Raw genomic sequence first — 22,259 nt, forward strand, 5'->3', positions numbered from 1 at the left:
TGTTAATTATTCTTTTTTTAATATATAAATAACGAAATTCGAAAATTTCATTCACAGCGTTATAGTAAAGCAAGGAACACGAATAGTTAATCCGTTCCCGGTAGTGCGAACCGTCGTTTCGTTAGTAAATGCCAGCCAGAAGTGCTGTTATTTGTCAATTATTAATTATTAACGTATTGAGAAATTGTTAATTACTGAACACACTGCCAAGAATTTACATTCGCGTTTGATTTTGTATTATCTTTTGTTGCTTCACTATTAATGTATTGTGCGCTCCGTCTGCCTTTTGTTTTATAATCTTAGTGAACCATTGCTTGACTGTTGTTCATTGTCCGAAAAGTTCACACGTTATGAGTTATTAAAGCGAGTTTCGGGACACGTATACCACAAAACGCTTGGATCACTGTTGGCAACAAATTATTGATGAAACGTTTATAAATTAAATAATGACGTAATGTATACAGTTGCTTTTATTTAATACGTAAAACAGACAACGTTTAAATACATACTATTACAAAGGTTGTAACTACAAATTTTTGACGTACATAAATATTTTTTTATATTGTCGTTGAAACTCAACTCAACAACTACGAGCTTTGATAGCAATCAATAATTGAATTTCACATAAATATTAAAAATATAATTATAATATAGAATAACCAATTTGGAACATAATATCTTTGTTTCCAATATTGGTGGCGTACAGGCGACGTAAATAATGTTTGATATTTCTTACAGCGCCACTGTTTATGAGCGGTTGTGACCATTTACCAGGTGATCCATTCGCCTGTCTGCCCATATCATAAAAAATGCGTACTCGATGAAGGAACCATACGCGAGCCCTCGACAATATCATATGACAAAATGAAACAAATAAAGGAATGGAAAAATCGTTAAAAATGTCATAAGAAGTGTTGTTTATGATATAATTTACGATGACATCGTCCGCCGCTTTTGGTCATGGCTACTGATGTCACGGGAGACCAACTAACGACGCAGGAACTTCGCAAGCACAGGTGCACCCTTCATTCCGCCCCTCTTATAATCCAATGAGGGAAAGAGTTCAAGGGCAGGGCCAACGGCTTTACGTACATTCCAAGGCACTTCTAACTTCCAGACTTCGGGCTGTTACTAAGAATTTATCTACAGAAAAACCCAATAACTTTTTATCAGCCTAGCCTGGGGCTTGTAACCAGAACCTCGGAATCTGGGGCTTAATATCTACTTACTAGACCAACGAGGCAGTCGATGACATGATTATGTAACAAATGATACACTTTACGCATCATGAATGTAATCTATCGACTTAAGTTTCATCCACACGCGCAATCACTTAAGCGTTACTTATCAAGGCGTTAGACACATACAGTTTTTTCAAAAGATACCTTATTTATACATCATTTTTGAAATAAATAAGATAATTTTAATTATAAAATAATAAGGGCCATAAATCTCTTAATAATATAATGTTGAAATTTGCGTTGTAAATTGCAAGACTCTATATCTCAATAGCCTTGTTCTGTACAAAATCCATATTAACTGGTATATTCGAAAGTCTCTAATAAAATTAATCGTGATGACGTCCTCTTGACTAATTCCGTAGACCGGAACCCCCTGGCTATCTTGCTGAGGACCGGAAGTTTGACACAGCCCACTTTACTTAGTAGAATAACACAGTTAAAAGTTGCTTCGACCCGGAGATTGAACTCAAGAACTCAGGATCGGTATCCTTACTGTTTACCATAAAGATATCGTAGTGTATTTAGGTTAATGTATAAATTGAAACGTTAATAATTGTCCATGGTATAATTTTGACGTATGACGTATTCTCCTTCTCGTGTGGGCCGATCTCGTGTATTGTGCTAAAGTTAGCTAGTGTAACGAATTGCCCTTGTCATATCCTATAAATGATATCATCCCTTAACTTGTATTCCGAAGAAGAAAAGTGTCTTTGAGAGGAATAGCCCAAATTTTGTTGCAGTCCTATTAGCTCTCGCGATTATCTGTAAATATTACTGTAATAATGAAGTTTTTTTTTTTTTTAATTAAGTTTCCGACAAGGTAGTAACAGTGAAAGTCTAAAATTTATCTTTAAAGTATTGTCTCTGAAGAAGTTTTTTCCGCTATATACAAGAATTACGGTTACGAATATTTATTAATATCGTTTTTGATGTATTTTTTTTATATATACATATTAGTCCCTGTGAAATTTTTCAAATTTGCTAAAGCACTTATTTGACATTTTTTTCTAAGAATACCCAATAACACACATATGTAGGACGTACGTGTTTCACGAAACAGCTTGTATTTACGAAATTGTAAAAACATTACTCGCCCTAGTTGTGCTGTAGTTAAGTAAAAAAACTAGACTGGTTAAAGAGAAAAAAAAAATCCAGCCAATTTGCTTCTGAATTAGAATTCGCGCCGACCAAGTAGCTGGCGGATCGCCATTTCAACTTCAGACCAACTTCCGAGATAATTAAAAAAAATCGACATCAAATAGCACTTCTTTTTACTCGACTACGTCGTAAGAAAGATAGGTAATGAATTTATACTCATCGTCTGATATTACATTTTAAATTAATAAACTTGGATCAATCAAAGTTGAAGGATTGTAAGACCCATTTGATATGACACCAGACTTTGTCAACATATAAGGCTATATCTTAATAAAATATACGACAGAGTAACACTCTAAATAGCTTATGTCTGACCTGAAACTATACATTAAAATAATATAAACATATAGTACCGTTACATTATTTTTATTTGAAATAGCAAAGCAGAAGCTGGCAAACGTGTTACCTGATGGTACCCCCTCCCGTCATTGGCAATGTAAGAAATATTAACCATCTCATATATAACCAATGGCCCACCAATCTTGGGAACTGAGACATTATCATGTCCGTAGTCCCTGTAGTTACACTGACTCACCTTTTATATCCTAAGAACCGTGATAGCCCAATGGCTATCCACTCACCCACAACGGAGCAGCGTGGTGGACTAAATTCCAATATTTGATCATCATGACAAGGAAAGGCATAATTAGTTTAATTTGTTACTCACCCTTCAAACCGGCACATAAAAATACTAAGCATTGCTGTGTGAAGATATAATATATGATGGATGACTGATACCTACCCAAACAGGGTAACACAAAATAATATATATAATGAGGAAACAGATTAGTTTTTACATGAATCGAATTACAACAAACAAAACTGACTCTTTAATTTTACAGTATTATGTCTTCCAAGTAACTTAGTTCAAAGCGGACAAGGACCATATGAATGTCGCACGAGAATTCCAAGCGTATAGCATTAATCCTTCTCCCTAAGGATGTCACGGAACGGAAGCTAAGCTAATGGGATGACTATTGAATAATTTAGTGCCTTACGTCATTACCTAAGTATGCTGTGAACTCAAAGTCAAGTTCAAGTCAAAATCTCTTGTTAATACTAGCTATGGAGTCCAAGGGTGAGAAGTACAAATTTGTCAGAAAAAATCTAAATAACCTTTTAAGTAGATTTTACAAACAATTTTAAATCGCTTTAGAAGTTATTTTACATAATTGTATCAAATGTTACCACCGGTTTGGAATGTAGATTCTACCGAGAAACACCGGCAAAAAATGTAGTAGTGACTCTTTTCCGACATTTGAAATACAAAGCTTAGATGGAGCTTGAGGGTGAAATTAGAAGGAAATTAGAAAAACGGAATTAGAGAGAGGTTATACATCCGCCTTCAGGGGTGCTAGTTTAAAATTATTCAGTTGATAAAATTTATAAATACGAATGAATAAACACCTGAACGAATTTTATGTAAATGTGCCACGTTCTGGCAATTTATGAAGCCCTTATTTCTTGTATTAGGGTAAACCCGAAAAAGTGGATGCAGAGCAATATAAGGTAGTACTTCACTCACTTCAGTTACCTCTACCCTTACCCCTTAATACAAATTGTGGTCATAGCTATTTATGATCTAAACAAGTTAATCATCTTGGATTAAAATTATTATATAAGGTTATATAAGGACTTAATACTGCCGTTATAAAGGAAGTAAGACGGGAACATTTTATAATATTTGTCCAAAGCATATTTTAAAAACGTACGAATAAGTATATAACGTACAAAAAACAGTACGTCTATCTATTTAGTCTAGTGGCTAGACATAAGGCCCCGAGGTCCTGGGTTCAAAACTTCAAATTCCTTTGATAATTTGTGATCGAGTTTTTCTATTGGAAAAATCTCAGTAACAGCCTGGATTCTTGAAGTCAAAGGTGCGTACATTCCCATGACAAATAAAAATAGTGATACGAACGTACATTTAAGCTCATATCATCATTCATTCGATCATAATGATATTCTCTGACCAATTCCGGCCGTGCGAGCCTTTCGCGTCACGTTATAATAACATCACGCTACGATTATCGAAGGGGAATCAGTAACTTTTAGCACAGAAAACCGAGCAGAGCAAGTATTTGTTTACAAACATTAAAAGAAAAAAAACTATTTAATTTAATTATATTTAACAAAGCAATCGATTAGCAAAGCATATATAATATGAAACGTTTAATCGTTGTTGTAATAATTGATACAATAACTCAATTATACAATAGATAATATTTACTAACATTGAGATACATCATTTTAAACACTATCAACCCAATTAAATTCCTAATCACATATTGATAGGTAGTTATGAAATAATGCATTTGATTTACTACAGCAGTTCCAACGTACTCCCTGTGGGATCTCGTTGTTACGATGAACAGAAGTAAATTTGACAGCGGTCAATTAATTTAAATTAAATTAGTTCCGTAGCATCAAATAAATTAGTTAATATTTTAATTTAAAAATAGAATTTTATAGCGTTTATATTAAGAGTCATGAAATATTGATCTGAAAAAGTTATATAAACAGACATCCGTTGTTAATTACGAACGGAGTACGACACGGATAGATGCGAAGTTTTGCGGTGTACAGGGCGCAATGAATATTATATTATAGCTTCAACAGTCTCATTCCTAACTTATAAGGTCATAATCCGAAGTACTATGTTCAGACCTCGAGTTAGGCTCATGAGATTACTATTAGATTTTTGTGTACATCACCAGTAGCAGCCCAGTGTCTCGAATTTGGTAGTATTTACACTTAGCATTAAAAACTGTTACTGTTTTACACTTGAATTCCTTCCGATCGTGTTGGATTTGAAGACACATTGAATTATGAAAATGCAAAAAGAGAGTGCACCTGTGCACTATATGTTTTACAAAAATGTCTAGTCTTCCATAAGAACGTCTGCCATTAGCAGAATCAGTGAAGATGACAGAAATATCTACCAAAATTACTAATTCCTGTTTATGTCATCATGGATTTGAAATTCGAAATAAGAATAGTTTAGCTAATCACGCTCTACATAACATTTGAAGCTAAAACCGTAAAACAAGAACATATTTAATGTTCTATAGATATTTTACGTAAAACGATAAAATGCCCCCTAAGGTAAACATTAATAGGACAAAGCTGAAATGATTATTAAATAAGACCAGAGACTTGTTAAAAGGTTTACATATATCGATGTAGGCCTTCTAAACAAAAAAACAGCTTACTATGTTAAATGTAAATGCATTACAATATCCCCAGCTTCAAAGGTCTTGCGTTGAACAACGTTAATCTCTCTCCCTAAGGTCTTGTCGGAGCGTGAACAAAGGGAAATGGGATGACAGTTGAATAAGTTAACACTATGACTTCATTATTATTACCATTGTTATTTGCGTTGCGTTACAGATAATGTAAGAACATATAAATTTCCCAAAGCTGGGCAAACGTATCCTCTTATTACGAAGCAGTAAGTACTATTCGACAATGTATCTCCAATGCGTATTATTGGACACATGAGGCTGAATTTCATCTAGATGAAGGTTTCATCATGATGTTTCTCTAAGTGTACCATGAGATATATAAGTTCAAGACTCTGTGCTCGGGTTTAAACCTGCAATCCGTTAAGATTCCCATGTGCTAGCACTGGGATAACAGTTTTACGGAGGTCGAAAAAAGTACAAGTACAGTACGAAGGGTCCTTTCTGATGCAAGGGTTTGTGAACACCGACTTCCAAACTTCATATAGTCTGTAGTAGACATATTATTTCTTGAAAGGAAAACCTCGTAACTTTTTCTTATCCCAACCCGAGATTTGAACTTCGTCTGGTGAATAAGGCTTATAAGCATGCCATTAGACCAACGAGGTAGTCAAATTAATTAATTAATTCATATTACGTCAAAACATATACGTAATATTATATATAATATAAATGCATTTGTTTGCCTTTCTATCTGAACCGAAAACTAGTGCATTGATATTAAAAAACTTTATTCTTTAAGATCAACTAGATCCAAGTAATAGTTTGAAAACTTTACCGCGATCTATTCTACGTAAACATTTATTTTGGAAACTAGTAATTTTCCATTCAATTTGGACGCAGCATCTTCGGACTTTATTACCCGTAGAATTAAGATATCTTGTTATATTTCAGAAATTAAGTATTTCCTTCATAAATTTATTATTCAAGGTATTATCTAAAACCCTCGCTGTACTAAAGCTGGATAAATTATTCAAATTCGATCGTGGGATATGTTACGAACTAAATCAGCGTTGAACTGACTTAACGCCTATACTTGTCCACGCAGTGAATTTTTAGTGGACCTAACGGTGAATTTGATTATTTTTTTATTTCCAAATTAATAAAGTGATTACACTTTCAAAATCAAAATAGTCTCATAAAAAAACGCTTAAGAGGAAAGGCTTGATAATTTTAATGTGAGTCAATGTGTTAGATGAAAATTTGTGGTAGAACAAAATCAATATTAACACTATATTTCTTGTCTTGTCGGCAATAATGACAAGTACATTACATAGGGGACTATTTAATTAGTCTCATCTTAGAGATACAAGTTACCCTAAGATTACGCAATGCTTATTTTATTTTGAAGGACATAAAAATAAGCTTCTAGATAAACGACTCTAGAACAATTTACTTGAATCAGTTATGAAATCTTCTCAATAAAAGACGCGTTCCTCTAAATGATATATTCTTGAATAACTTCATCATAATTTTTTGTAAAACTGATGTACTTATGTAATAGGCATATTAGTTACCAGGTCTTTTATTGAAGCTATAGTATTTAATTAGTAATAAAATTCAAATAGAAAAAATACAGATAATATTTTATTCATCGTCGTTCCCTTGACCTCAAACCATTTACTTGGGGTCGTCGTAGTATCTTTTAAAAACGCTGTAAAATTAATAATTTCATAGATTTTTACGGCGCGGCGTCGCGACGCCTGTTTTTATGATGATATTGGTGCTGGGGCTCTACGATACCACACAAAATGTTGAATCGAATTGACTCAATGGATAGACTAACAATATTCACTAAAATAAGACTGTTAATAAGCACGAGAGTGTTTTACTGTTAAAGGAAAACATCGTGAGGTGATCTCTCTGTGTATTTGTATTTTTTGTATTTGAGCCTTTCCCTAAAAAGATTTTTAGCCCAGCATTAGGACATTAAGTGGCTGTTACTTAGTAGAAAGATTTTTGAGGTGCGCATGGATACGATTAACACAAATAATATAAATTTCTTTCTTTTAATACTTCGGGTTAAAATGATTTTTCACTATTCAACTCCGTTAGTGTTTTCGATCACAAATTCAGATTCGGATTAGTAATGTACATGTAGGATTAGTACATGGTATAAAACAAAGTCGCTTCGGACCATCTGTAACTACAGGCACAAGGGACATAACATCTTAGTTCCCGAGGTTGGTGGCGCATTGGTGATGTAAGGAATGGTTAATATTTCTCACAACGGTGGTAGTGACCACTTACCATCAGATGACCTATTTACTCGTCCGCCTACCAAAATCATAAAAAAAAATTGTACGCTTAGATCTCTCAAACAGCGCAACGGATTTTAATGCGGTTTCTACCAATAAATAGTTTGATTCAACAGGAAGGTTTATATGTATAGTATATTAATATTATAGTAGAGAAAAGTCAAGACTTTCAACTTTCCTAGCTGGAAAAAAAACCAGAGTCTTTCTTTTTTTGTTTGCTCTTCAATCTAATAGTTGTATAAATACCATTATACCCGTATGAAACCGGGCACGGGTTGCTAGTATTTAAGTAAAATATAAAAATCCAACATACCAAAAATTTCATTCTATAACCTTCAACACTGCACGGAACTAAATTAATAGTTAAGACTGAACAAATAAAAATATTATACTTTAATTTTTTATGTGCATATTTTTTCCAAATTTTTCTATTCTTTTTTTTTTCTTAAAGTATACCTCATGAACAAAAACCTTGACATTTTGCAACCAAGATAATTGTAAAATGAATGTCGAAATATGACCATAACAAAATATAATGTTTATTTTTATTGTCGTTCAGCAATTCAACATATTATGTGGATGATATGATCGTTTTTATTCTAGTTAATCGGATTATTTCTGTTTCTACATTAACCTTGAACTTACAATTAACTGTGCTATCTACAATCAATGCTAACTATCATATAGATATAATTATATATTTATATAAATTGCATATTTATTGTATAATGTTAAAAAACGAATATTAAAATTAAGCCCATAATATACTGTAGATTTTTGTGCAACCATATGTCAACACGTAGTAAGTATTTCGCAATAAATGGTTGACAGTATTATTTTCAACTTTTACAATTTCATAACTTGTGTTTAAAAATACTTTAAATTATTCGTGTATTCATAATGCAAAAAAAAAACTTAAATACTATCTAAATTCAATAATATTTTTTATTACCAATGCTTAAAGAATTAATTTTGTATAAATATGTTCTCGAAATGATATAACGTGACTTCTTATAACCAGAGACTACGTCACGACTTCAACCGATGGTACTTCACCAGCTGTTTATCGACATCTGCGGAAGTCAACGCACTTATCGCTGTATTTTTCCTGTTTAACAATAATAAACAATGGTTTATCGGCGTGGACCATAAAAATACCATACTGTCGCAGGGAAACTCGTGTTCAAATAGTGTTTTGTGGTTCTTAACTCTTACTACTACGTACCTTAAATCAGTCGAGTCGTAACCCGATCGATAAAACACGTGTTTTTATCACAGAAAGATCAACAAAATAAAACAAAACACAAACTCTGTCCTTTATCGTAAGTCCTGTAATCGTTATCGAACAAAGGATTGCACTGTTATTGCCTATTCACACGAATATCTGCGAACCGGCGTTTTCGAAAATAAAAACAAAACAAAATAAAATGGATAATTAAAAATATAACGAAGGTTATTTGCGCTTCGAGCGCTTATACGGGGGTGTCTTTAAACGTTTTCCTAGTGTTTACACTACAAAACACAGGATGATTTCGTATTTTTTATATTTTTGCAGCGTATTTTACAGTATTTGTTACTGTTTACAAGCGAGTCCGCATCGAATACACGCCTCGGTGGCGCGGCCAATACTGAACGCGTTGTGAGCGAAAAAACAAACCGCTTGCCATCAACGTCTAGCGCTTAAAGCGGAAAACGCAAGTGGAAAACTATACCTGTCCCTTTTCCTCACACTGCTACGGAAAGAGCGAGGAGCACTTTTCTTCTCGCATGTTCAATCTCTTTGAACTGTACTACTGGATATGACTGTCTTATTACGGGTTAACTCATTAAAATCTTAACATTCAAATTAGTCTATTTCGTATCTATACCAAAATGTATATGTTTCGGTACAGATGCCAAAACTTGTTAAAGGTTGTAACCTAGTTGTGACATAATGTAGAGTAAATCAATTCCGCCTATGAACTTCTGACTGTACTTTTTCTAAAACACTTGGAACATTTCAGAATATAGCGTTTTAGATCTAAGCTATGAAAGTTGGTACAGAATTTATATCATTCTGTGAACCGTTTTAATATATTTTAATTAAGAAATATAATATCATTTTTTATATAATTAGGACAAATGAGTTTATTTGTTCTTGTTACATGTAAATGATAATTAAATTGGATCAGCTGTTCAGCTTTTAGATTTCAAAAATCTTCTGACTTCTAAAGATCTTCTAACATCAATAGTATTTTATAAAGAGTATTAGCATTGGATAATATTTAGGAATTACTTATATTCCTATTTACCCCTCCGATTAAGCTTAAAGCTTGTACAAGTGACGACAATATCCCAACAGGTCAGGATCGAACCAGTGATCTTTTACATCGCTAGGCGGCCCTTACCATTGCGCTATTGACGCTTTAAAATAATATAGATACAAATAATAAAATTATTTTATTTAAGTATATAATGAGTTATCACCAAGATAAAGTGAAAGATGATTACTAAACTTATTACTTGGTGGTATTGCTTTGAGCAAGCCCGTCTGGGTTGGTACCACCCAGTCGGGCTTGCTTGCTTGCAGCTTGGCTATGAGTGGGGAATCCATATTTAAAGGATGTTGCTTTTAATTTATATTGCACACCTCTACACAAAATGCTCTGAGAGTTCTATATTGACGGTTCATGACATAAAATTATATCTTTGCTCCGGTTTCAGTTCGTACGGTTGGACTACTTGGATATGGTTTTATCAGTGAGTTGTTTTCACGACATAAGAGCGCTTTAAATGGTTGCACTTTATTTATACTCTCAGTTGGCCCTTGCGGTACCCACGGGTTGATTTATCCACTTTCTGTACCGAACCCACGAGTCAGTTCATACTCAAAAACTTAAATTTTGTGTCAAAAATGTTTTATACCATGACTAGCTTATACAGCTACACAGTTTAACAGAAATTGTTTTATTAAAACATTTGTCTAAGAGATCATAGATATAAACTCCTTTTTTACTTTTTCATGTATTCTCTCCATTATAATAATGAATATCTTTAAACTTTTACACGGTAGGTAAGGCTAAACCGTGTTTAATAAACAGCGTATGAATTATTAGGTTAACCATATTAATTATCTTTCAGAAATTATGAGTAGGAAAATTACGAAAAAAAAAGGTTTTGGTGAAATCTGTTCTGGAGTCAATATTAACTTCTTACTTAAGAAACCTGCCAACTGCCAATCAACAAACATATCATTAAAATCTGATATGTTAATAGCGTGAGCCAATTTTTGCGTGATTATGGAACCATAACTGCACATAAAAATCGGTTATGGTCTCACTTTGAAGAGCTCCAGTCGTAGGTGTGCAGAGAATTATAGAGGATTATTGATTGTAATTTAATACATTGTTACAACGTAAGAAAGAATTAATTTTAGAGAGCGGAAAAGAGTAACTGGCCGTTTAGAGCGGCTTTTTTATATGGCTGTATTAAAAAAAATAACAAACGAAATACGTGCGAACCTTCGTTTTTTTTTTTTTCGCTGGAAAAACGCATGACGCATTTCCCCCACGATGATGTTTATGTGCGGCTCGCCGGCGCTGAAGGCGCCGGAATACCCACTGAAAAACCAGCGGTACCCACTCCGTCTTTACAGGGGGCATCACGGGATCGCTTGCGCATGCTACCGTGACGCCCTGACGGTTGGCCCACCATGAGCCTCCAAGCTAGAGGAGTGACCCATTTATTAAACAAATTATTATTTTTTAAATCAGCCATATTTTAGTTGTAAATTGTAAAGTTTTTTTAAAACAAAATTAAAGTAAATTGTTATCGACAAGCTCCTGTTCTAACTGTACTAATGACAATAAATATTTTATTTGAATAAGGTTTGATAATTTTGGCGCCAAATATAGATTAGTGACTTGCAGTTTACAATGAAATGAAATCAAAACAAAGACTATCATAGGTTTAGATATTCTTAAAAAATCTGTTAAATAAACATAAAGATTCACGAGCGACCCACTAAAAAAAATTTAATGAGATTGACAAAAATATTAAACTGTATTATTATTAAGCTTTAAAATTAAAATAAAATGAGAGTTCCATAAAATTAATTATATTATTTTTTATATTATGAACACAATGACACTTAAGTACATATGGATAAAAATTAAAAATAAATAATGTTATTCGTGTTCAATAAACACATAATTATGTATGTATATGCATAATTAGAGGCTCTGTAACGTCAAAATATTTTCTTACGAACGAGAAAAAAAAATCCATGAGTAAAAAGTGTTTTCATATCGTTAAATAAGTCCTAAGAAATAAAAAAGTATGGAAGCCCCACAAATACAATGTTACTTATATAAACTTTTCGACTTCACTTGGTATATTTTCCAAGATTTTACATTATTTTACAAAGTTCTGAACCTTACATTATAAATGCCTTTGAGGTAAAGTTGTTGTATTAAAATTTAATTATTTCTAGTTAAACGTTAAATACGAGCATTAAACAAACATAGTATATTATATATATGAAATACGTTAAAAGGAATCTCTTCTATGTTTAAACTTATATTTTTCTTTTATACATTTTTTATTTTTTTTATTTTAGCACATTTCAACACTTTGTCAATGTTTTCTGGATCGCTGAATATCTCAAAAAGATACAGAATAAAAGTATAATTTGTTCTTAAACTGTATAATCCTAATTCAAAACATAATTTTTTCTAAGTAAATAAATAAATTCGATTCTAAAAAGAATAGGGAAAAATGTCCTGAAGAGTTTCGGAACTCAGTCGTGCTTGCATTAAATTCTCGACCTTCTCTTAATAGCCTGTTACTGAGGCTTCCTCTCCCTTTTGAGGAGAAGGATTGGAGGCTTACCACGTGGCTACAATGCGGGTTGGTAACAAAGTTGTTTCATTTGCTTTCATCCGCCACGTTTTTTTCAGGACATTTTTCTTCACCGTTAAGCACGAGATGAATTATAAACACAAATTAAGCACATGAATTCAGTGTTACTTGCTTCAGGTTTGAACTCATAATCATTGGTTAAAATTCACGTCTTGTAACGTTGTACCACATTCGATTGACTCCAGGGCAATCAAATTCAGGGCTTGCTTAAGCAAAAAATACGTTAGCAATACACTTATGAAACAAAAACCTTCGGATGAACTCTCATATAAAAGCCGGCCAATATTTTCACTAAGCGAAATTAGTTTTCCACGAATTGGTATTCGAAAATTCTCATTGATCTGACTACCTAAGTATTCATTGATTTTATTAATACGGAATAAATTGAATTTTAATGTTAATATTCGTATATGATTGATGACAAGCTTCCTGCCAGTTATCGGTTATCAGTATTCTCGGTGGAATAATGAATTAAAAATATTTTGAAATGCCTAAATTTTTTATTTGAATAAAGTTTATATCTTTGATTTTATCTGATCAATGATAAAGTACAATTTAAGAAAACCATTAGAACGGAATTAATAAGCATAAAGTAATCATATCAAAATGTGTAAGAAAAAGACCTAGATCGATGTCAGGTTATTACACTGGACTTTTTCCAAACTCTTCAGAGGTCGGTATCACTCACTCATCACAAATTCTACCCCCAAACAGGAATACTTAGTATTTTTGTGTTCAAGTTGTAAGATTAAATGAGCAAATGTAGCTACAGGCACAAAGGACATTTTTTTCAGTTCTCGAGGTTTGTGGCGAATGGTTAAAATTTTTACAAGTGACCACTTACCATGGCCCATTAGCTCGTCTGCTGAACTATGCTTTAAATCTGTAGGAACAGAGATGTCCCTACAGGTGAGCTTGTACGAAATCCTACTATTAAGTAAGGCTATATATTTTTTAAATTAAAAATACCATCAATTGCTCTTTCTAGTTTAATATTACCTTCTTATAAACCTTTGCGGAAATTATGTATTTTTGGGAATCATTCCATAACATCTTATGTTATGGAATAATTAAAGGTTTTTACGATATAGCTATGCAACAATATATAATCTGTTCTTTTGACAGAGAAGAATTCAATTCTTCTTGACTGGTCTAAACGTTTTTCCTCATTGGTAGCCGCGGCTTTCACGTCAATCCTTTGAGTCTGAAAGGCCCTGCATGACCTATTGGCTATCTGATTGGGTTTTAGTATATGTGTGCGTGTGTGTATATACAAGCACCATTAATACTATAATTAAACCTGAATTTCGGCATTTTCCTTTGGGCTCCAAAATGGGACTTTCTTTACTAAAAGGTAAAAAATCTTTATAAATATTACAAAATTAAAACGCGGGTGTAATGCTTTCTATACATAGACATAGGTTCCTAGAGGTACACTAGTCTCTAGAGGTTCCTAGAGGCGCACTGGCAATGAAAGAAATGGTTATTCCTACTGCGCAAATGTCTACGGACTGTGGTCATCACTTACCATCAAGTGATCTAATTATTCGTTCGCCTCTCTACAGTATCAGTCAAGTTGACAAATCAATTAATGAACTTTAAACTTTAAAAATGTACCTTTAACAAAGTTATTGTGACATTCTAATGGTTTGCTATGCAGTTAAATGCAGCTGTTAACCGACCTTGGTTATTTCGAATATCAAATGTATTTAAAATTGCCGTGAGATACTGTTTCCATTATGATATTCCGTTGATTTTATCGAATTTTAATTTGATACACGGTAATTACAGTAAGGGGCCGAGACATCTCAATAGTTAGACAGTTAGTCGAAGGGTAATATTATAAGGGTATTATTTAGGTAGGTTTTAGATTGGTAACTTTCTTAAATGCTATACTTTGTTTTTGTTTTTAAGCAATTCTTCGACTGTTAAATGAAATGACAAACTGCTGGGCAACACTGAAGTATTGCTTCAATCCCTTTTGTTGTATGAAATTCACAGGAAATGATTTATTTAGACTTACACACTAAGGTGTTCTGCGTCTGTCATGCGTTCATGAAGTCGTTTGAGGTTCGAGATTGCTGAGGAAAGTTTGTTAGCAATACGAAACCAACGACTTTATAGATGTATACAATGAAATGCCTCAAGATCAACAACAACATTAACAGCCTGTAAAATTCCTACTGCTGGGCTAAAGCCTCCTCTCCCTTTGAGGCGAATGTTTGAACCATATTGGTGGTTGGTGGATACACATGTAGTAGAATTTCGTTGAAATGAGACACATGCAGGTTTCCTCACGATGTTTTCCTTCACCGCCATGCACGAGATGATATATAAGCACATGAACATTCAGTGGTGCTTGCCTGGGTTTGAACCCGGAATCATCGGTTAAGATTCACGCGTTCTAATCTCTGGGCCACCTCGGCTCGGCCTCAAAGTCATTCCAAGTCCTCATCCTACAAGTATTTCGTAAAGCAGAACTTTTTAAAATGTTTTTGTATTAAGACAATTTTAACATTATAGCTAAGTAACTTACACGCTTCGCTGGGCATATTATTCGAGTTAAATAATCGTTTTATCGAGCTTCTTATAGTATATTAGACGAATTAACTGCTAAATTTGTAATGTATATTACCTCAAATATTATTTACTTGGGAGCAAAGCTTTTGTTAAAAGGGGTAAGTCATATTATGTTAAAGTTTATATAGAGGATAAAAGCTTGGAGATAGTATTCCTTGATTATCATATAAGATTATAAATTTAACAATTCGGTTACATATAATATATGATTGATGTAACGAAGTAACTCATCTTGTCTATATAATTGCATTGTGAAGCTTTTAGTATATTTAATTTATAATAAAATTAATAATTCAAATTTGCTTGTAAGATTATATATTTAAAAATATATTATGTAACATTTTAATCGCTGACTACATAACATACTTTCTTGGATACGCAATAAGCATTTTTGTAAAATTTGAAGTCCACTGAACTTAGAGATAGTATCACAAAAGCGCTTTGATCATTACCCACTCCTGTGATTATTTTCATGTTCTTAGAAGTTTATGTTCAAATTTCTTATTATAAATACCTTTGTTATATAGGAAGCATTGCGCGTTTCAATTCCGTAAGATTTATAAAGATTTTTTGACCTTTTAGTAAAAGAAGTTCCATTTTGGAGTCAAAAGGAATATGCCATCATTTATGTTTAAGTATAGTATTAATAGTATACGTATGTACACAGACGCACACATACACTAGTACACAATAAGATAGCCAATAGGTTATGCAGGGCCTTTCAGGCCCAAAGGATTGACGCGATAGCCGAGGCTACCAATGAGGGAAAAATTTAGAGAAGCGTCACGAAGAATAGAGGTATTCTCTGTCAATAGCCATATCATAAAAACCTTTTATTATTCCGGTATGCAAAATGTCATGTGTCTAAAGTTCACAATCACGTCTTGTCATGGAACATTTTTTTATGAGTGAATAAATTCACTAGGTATTTATCCCAGAGGATTCGGAAATTTTCCAGGATTAATATTGGTATTTATCGTTCTCTGGACAACCAACCGTGCAAAGCGAGCGTTCAAACAATGGTTGCAATCGTTTCTGCGTGTAAAATAAAATAAAATAATCACATAGTTATGTACACTTTGGCATTTAGAAAATTAGTGAGAGCCGATCGACCCGGCCTGGTTTTTGCACGGCTAGATATATACTATGTCTGTATTTTGTTTCGAATTCCTTTTACTTTTGGGAAAAAATCAATCCCCTATTAAATTAATATAAATTTATATCACTGGACAAGATTGAGTAGATATACAAATATGCTATTAATGATATCAACACTTACACATACACTCAGAATCACACACACAAATAAAACTCCTGCTCCATGAAAAACTCTTCGACTTTCATGGTGATCTTTCAAACGATGTCTTAGTGCAGTAATATTAAACAGGTATATACTAACATATATATTTATATAAATATATGACATTCATTACAATGAGAACGTTCTTTAATAGAAAGATTACGGTAATAACATTGCGGTAAGGTTTTGCCGCTCACTGACCTTACAGACACACGAACTCTGCAATTTAGCAATGAATAGCAAAAGTTAGGCCATTGTGGAAAAACGTAGCCAACTCACGATCAAAAGCAACTCTGCCTTTATTGGTAATAAACTTTTGTTATATCTTATTTTGTGATTCATTGAATTTCTTAATTAATTTTTGTGCTATAATCTGTGTATTAATTATTCCTTATTTAATACGAAAATAAAAAAAATAATCAAAATCCAAATGAACTTTAATTAAGTATGCTTTTACAAGCTATTTTGCATCATTTTTTTTAATATATAATAGATAGGCAGACTGGTAAATGCCACCTACTACGTAGTCAACATAAAAACTGACGCTGTAAGAAATATTAACCATTCTCTACATCGCCAATGTGGTGCCTATCATAGAAACTAAGAATCATGTCCCTCGTGCCTGCATATTTACACTCCTGCAATCACTCTTAAAACCCGAAAACAACAATACTAATATTGCTTTTTGTCGTTAGAATTAGAGCTTCTATTATTTATGAAGTTACCACCGACTGAATCAAGATAAGGCTTCTGCAGAGTAGAATCGGTTTACGCAAGCGACTCAATCATTTTTATCACAACTGAAATCGAAACATTTACATAATGTTACTCATTTCTTATTTACAAGTATGAATTTCCTACTTGAAGGACTCTGGCAATAAAATAGAAACTTGCTAATCTTTTTCTAACTTTTGGGAGTCAAAACTTTCGATTCGTGTCAAAACTCAACTCCTGCAACTTTTTAATAGCAATATCCTTTTAGACTTTTTTGCTTTAATACGCAGTGTGGCATTTTTTATATTTGATTCAAGTTTTATATCCAATTGAATGCTCATTAATGATCGCCTTTGTCCATTGCAATAATTTGTAATGTAATGTAAAAGCCTGTAAATATCCAACTGCTGGGTAAAAATCCTTTAATAAAAGGTTTTCAAATTAATCTACCACGTTAATCCGATCTTGTATTCATTCGTTAGACCAATTCAGATTTTCTTACAAATATTTTATCAAATATAATTGATATGTAAGTATAGTAAGTATTTTGTATATGTATGACAATAATAATATATTAACATAAAATCTGTACACCTCCTTGCCGCTTTGTTTAACTTCAAATTCTCTACCCGAAAGTTGTCTTGAAGAGATCTTTAAACGATAGGAAATCCTTTTGTATTTACTTTTGTAACATTTATTTTACCTCTGTATGTTATTTTATTCTTTGGTCCACAGTAAAGTATCTTGAATTTTATTTATATATAAATAGAATTGTATGTTGAGTATTTTAAATGTTAGATGTTGAGAACGAAGACAGATGGGGCACCTGTTGGTAAGTAGACCCTTCTGTTTATGGACATGAGTTTGAAGTTAGAAACAATGTTATTTTGTACTGTTTCTATAATTAAATTACACTCAATCATAGCCAGAAGTAGATATATAAATGTACCGCGTCTTGGTTCAGTCTATCGCCAAAGGTTTTATATCGTTATAGAACATTTTATATCACTAATTTAATAGTAATTGAACGAAATAAAATATTTACTAATAAGGTGACCCATCAAGTCGTCCGGCTCTATGTAATAAAAAACCTATGCTACATAAATAGAGATCTTAAAAAAGGCCTACAAAAAGTCCGCCATAGCATTCATGCTACAGGCATCATCATGATCTATCTATCAGTATCTATTTCTATGATACACTCATAATAACTATTTTTATCTATTACAGATTGTTAACAAACTATCGGTTATTTGGAGCGCCTATTACTTCTAATACAAATAAATATGTTAGTTAAGTTGGGCAGTTATTCATCATACAGATCGAAATTTTTCACACTTTATTATACGAATACTTTAGAAGATATTACAAAATCCAAATTACAAAGAAAAATCAACTTAAAATCTTGAACCCTAACAGTTAAAATTACACAAAACTACAAGTATAAGGCGGAGACATATTATGATCTATGTTTCACCAAAAAAGTACTATAACAATAACCAATAATTATATCCGTATTATTCACTTCTCATTTCTCACTTGCATGAATACGAAGCCAGAGTGGATTGCTAGTAAATAATATTTAAACAGCAAAAGCACAGTGCGTAGTTCGACAATTGTTTAATAATACTACATTACCTTATCTATAACTGGTTAAATTTATCGGGTCCGATTAAAGTTAAGGGATTTCTAGGAATTGGGCGAACTTATTGTTTCGATTTACTAGTTTAATCAAACTATACTGCTGCTATGTCGGGTGTAATTGCCAAGGTTCCATATTGTTCTGATAGGCATAACTTCGGGTGTATAATTAAGGTGGAATAATAATTATCAAATGAAGGTTGCAGGTGGCTAATGGGTATTACGAAATCCAAGACGTTAGGTTACGATTTTACCGACATCTAGCTGACACTCGTGACTTCGTCTACATGCTTCAACACAGGATTTTCTTTGTTTTTAATCTGGTTCTATTGTCGATGTATTTGAAAACCTTGGAGCGGAATCGAAGTAAGGATGAATGGATTGTGTGAAAGACGATATGGTTAGAAAAAATGTTACTTGTGAGATGACGTCCGACGGAGAAGTATGGAAGAAGAAGACATGCTGCGCCGACCCCAAGTAAAATTGGGATAAGGGCAGGATGATAATGATGATGGTAAATTTTCAGATTAATCTATCTCTCGCTATAATTGCTTACAGCTCATTAAGCAACCCGCATAGTATTTATTTAGATAAAATAAAACTGTTCTCTGAGCTTACGTTACTAACATAGTATATAATGTTAAAGAGTTTTTTGTTTGTTTGGCCGCGGTAAGCTCTGGATCTAAGAGTCGGACAGTTATTTTGTGCAAGATAACCCTTTTATTATGAAGGTTATGGGCCTTATGAAATAACGTTACGACAAAATTGGGGTGTAGCGCAGAGCAACCGAAACGCTAATAAAATTAAAAAATAATGAAATATAAGGGCAAATTTGTAGAAATGTGTTATTGCTATAATTATTTTAAAGATATATCTATGTATATATTTTTTATTTAAGCTGGATTTTCTGAATTAATTAACTTTCAGACTTTATCAGAATTTAAGAATGATGACGTCATTAGTGCAAAAGTTTACAGGCCGCCTAGCGATGTAAAAAGTCTCAGGGTCGTCGATCCTGACCCATTGAGCCGTTGGCGTCCCCACTCCTAGCACATGCATTAAGCTTAACTGGAGGGGTAAATAGGAATATTATTAATTCCGTATTGCTTTTATTCTTTTTTTAAACAAATAAAAGAAGAAAAACTTTACTAAAACGAAAAATTTATCTCACACTGAATCGTAAAAAATTGGCCTAATGGTTATTTATATACTTTCTAAGTCGAATTTAGGAAAATTGACATATTATTGCATCGAGATGTTTGTTCGTTTCATTATTTATATTAGTGGACTTAACAAGGTGTAACTTAAGGACTTATGATGGGCAGTTGAGTTCTCTGTTGGTTCGGAAGGCTTTTATTTACGTTTATATTCATACGATGATTATCCACATCCTGGTCTCCTCAATTATATGAGGTTTACTTTTACGACCGTGCCGAAAGGTATAGTTGAAAACATACGGCTGGATATTTTGATGTTGAAAAAAGAAAATCATGTTAAACTTACAATGATTATGTTTTTTAAAAGCAGGCTGCTAGTAAGCCATCATGATAAATTTACATCTCTACTTAGAAGTATAACTACTCTTTACAGTCCTCTCTACTGTCTTACTTTACTGTCAATGTGATAACAATAATGAGCTCTATAAAGCTATGTCACTTGAGTCTTTATTTACACTGGCTTACTCTGAATTCGATATACAGCAATTAAATTTTCACATTATAAAAATTATATTTATTTGTTAATACAAACGACCCTCTTAGGTTTTTAACAAAACTGTTAGATACTAATTTGAACATGTAATACTTAATTTTATAATTTATGTACATATATATAGGTTTGATTGCGTATAGTCCGCCATTTTGTTTATTCATACTGGTAGGAAAAGAGTGTCAATGGGAGTTGAACGGCGCTCTAGTGAAGCGTCGCGTCGATGGTAGCGTGGCAGCCATCTTGAATCGACAGTTACAAGATTTCCCGCGCACCACGTTTGCGACGAATCGCTAATTTCCAACATTATCTTTATTCTTTTGTAATAGATTCAGTGATTTATGTGTGTTTTTGTAAATTATTTATTAACGAATCAATATTGATGACTATTGTAAATATATCTGTGTAATTGATTTGTTTAATTAAAAACTTAGTTAGTTTTTAACTAAGTTTTTAATTAAACAAATGTTTTATTTGTGGATCGTTCATATAAAATCGTTTGAATATACGCCCACATATCTCGAATAATACTGAAATTACCAATAAAACATCTATAGGTTCTTATATATAAGATATTTTAATTGTGAAATTCCAAATAGTATATATTTGAGCGGGGCGGTTTATTTAGTATTTCACTTCAAAACAGCAGACCAGCGACCATAAGCTAACTGTATTTTTCACGTACTGGGTGTACGTTTTTTACGCGGGAGCGTCATCTTTTTGACTCACATTAAACTTTTTACGACCAATACACTATTATATCCACGGTTTTTACGATCAAGACAACAAAGGATTCCGTTTTATCCTTTTCTCGTATTTAATATTACAGTCCATTTCGAAAAAACGGTCTAGGTACACAGCGGGAAATAGCTTTCTAATAACTGCCAAAGCTTTGTACGATCTGAATATTCGTCGTAAATTCGTTCGTTTTACATTTTGCTAACGTTCAAATTCGATATAAACACTTTACTAAAATGAGTTTAAAAATAACAATGACGCAGATTTACGAATCAAAATAATTTTGATTGATTTAAAATGTAATTTAAAAGTATAAACGATTTAATTACATTTCACGAGAAGGTTTTATTTATGTACTATAAAATGTCTCTAATCGGTGCCGTTTTAATTTATAAGGTTATACTTGGCCCTCATTCCTCCTCGCAGTGACTCAATGGCGATGTAAGGGGTGGTTAATATTTCTAACAATTCCAATGAGTAATTTGTATATCGACGGTGATGAAGTTTTATCACAACGTGAAAATTTGCCAATCTGTCTACTGATCTGATTAAAAGGCCATCCGCTTAACTTATAAATATAAATTATTAAGCGAAATGAAGATTCGAAAAAGTATATTTATTGGATTTATTTATGTATATATTATTAAATCCATATCGATGTAACATGGCTTAAACAATATATACCTATATCAGCTGTCAGGTTTTCCATTTAAAACAAAATTTCTGAAAGTATTCATCGATGACTGTTCCAAACTTGGTTTTTCCCAATTTTCTGAATAAT

At 32.7% G+C, this 22,259-nt stretch overlaps 1 protein-coding gene across 1 annotated transcript in view; it reads right to left on the reverse strand.

Moving 5' to 3' along the window:
- The window catches only part of LOC113394834 (brain tumor protein), a 465,726-nt gene extending 456,204 nt beyond the window's left edge, over positions 1 to 9,522 (reverse strand). The window contains exon 1 of the mRNA XM_026632266.2: positions 9,125 to 9,522. The gene's annotated coding sequence lies outside the window, so the exon portion shown is untranslated. The remainder of the gene's footprint in view (positions 1 to 9,124) is intronic.
- Positions 9,523 to 22,259: the final 12,737 nt, after the last annotated feature.

The sequence above is a fragment of the Vanessa tameamea genome, chromosome 22 (assembly GCF_037043105.1).
Source record: "Vanessa tameamea isolate UH-Manoa-2023 chromosome 22, ilVanTame1 primary haplotype, whole genome shotgun sequence".
In the NCBI taxonomy this organism is placed as follows: Eukaryota; Metazoa; Arthropoda; class Insecta; order Lepidoptera; family Nymphalidae; genus Vanessa; species Vanessa tameamea.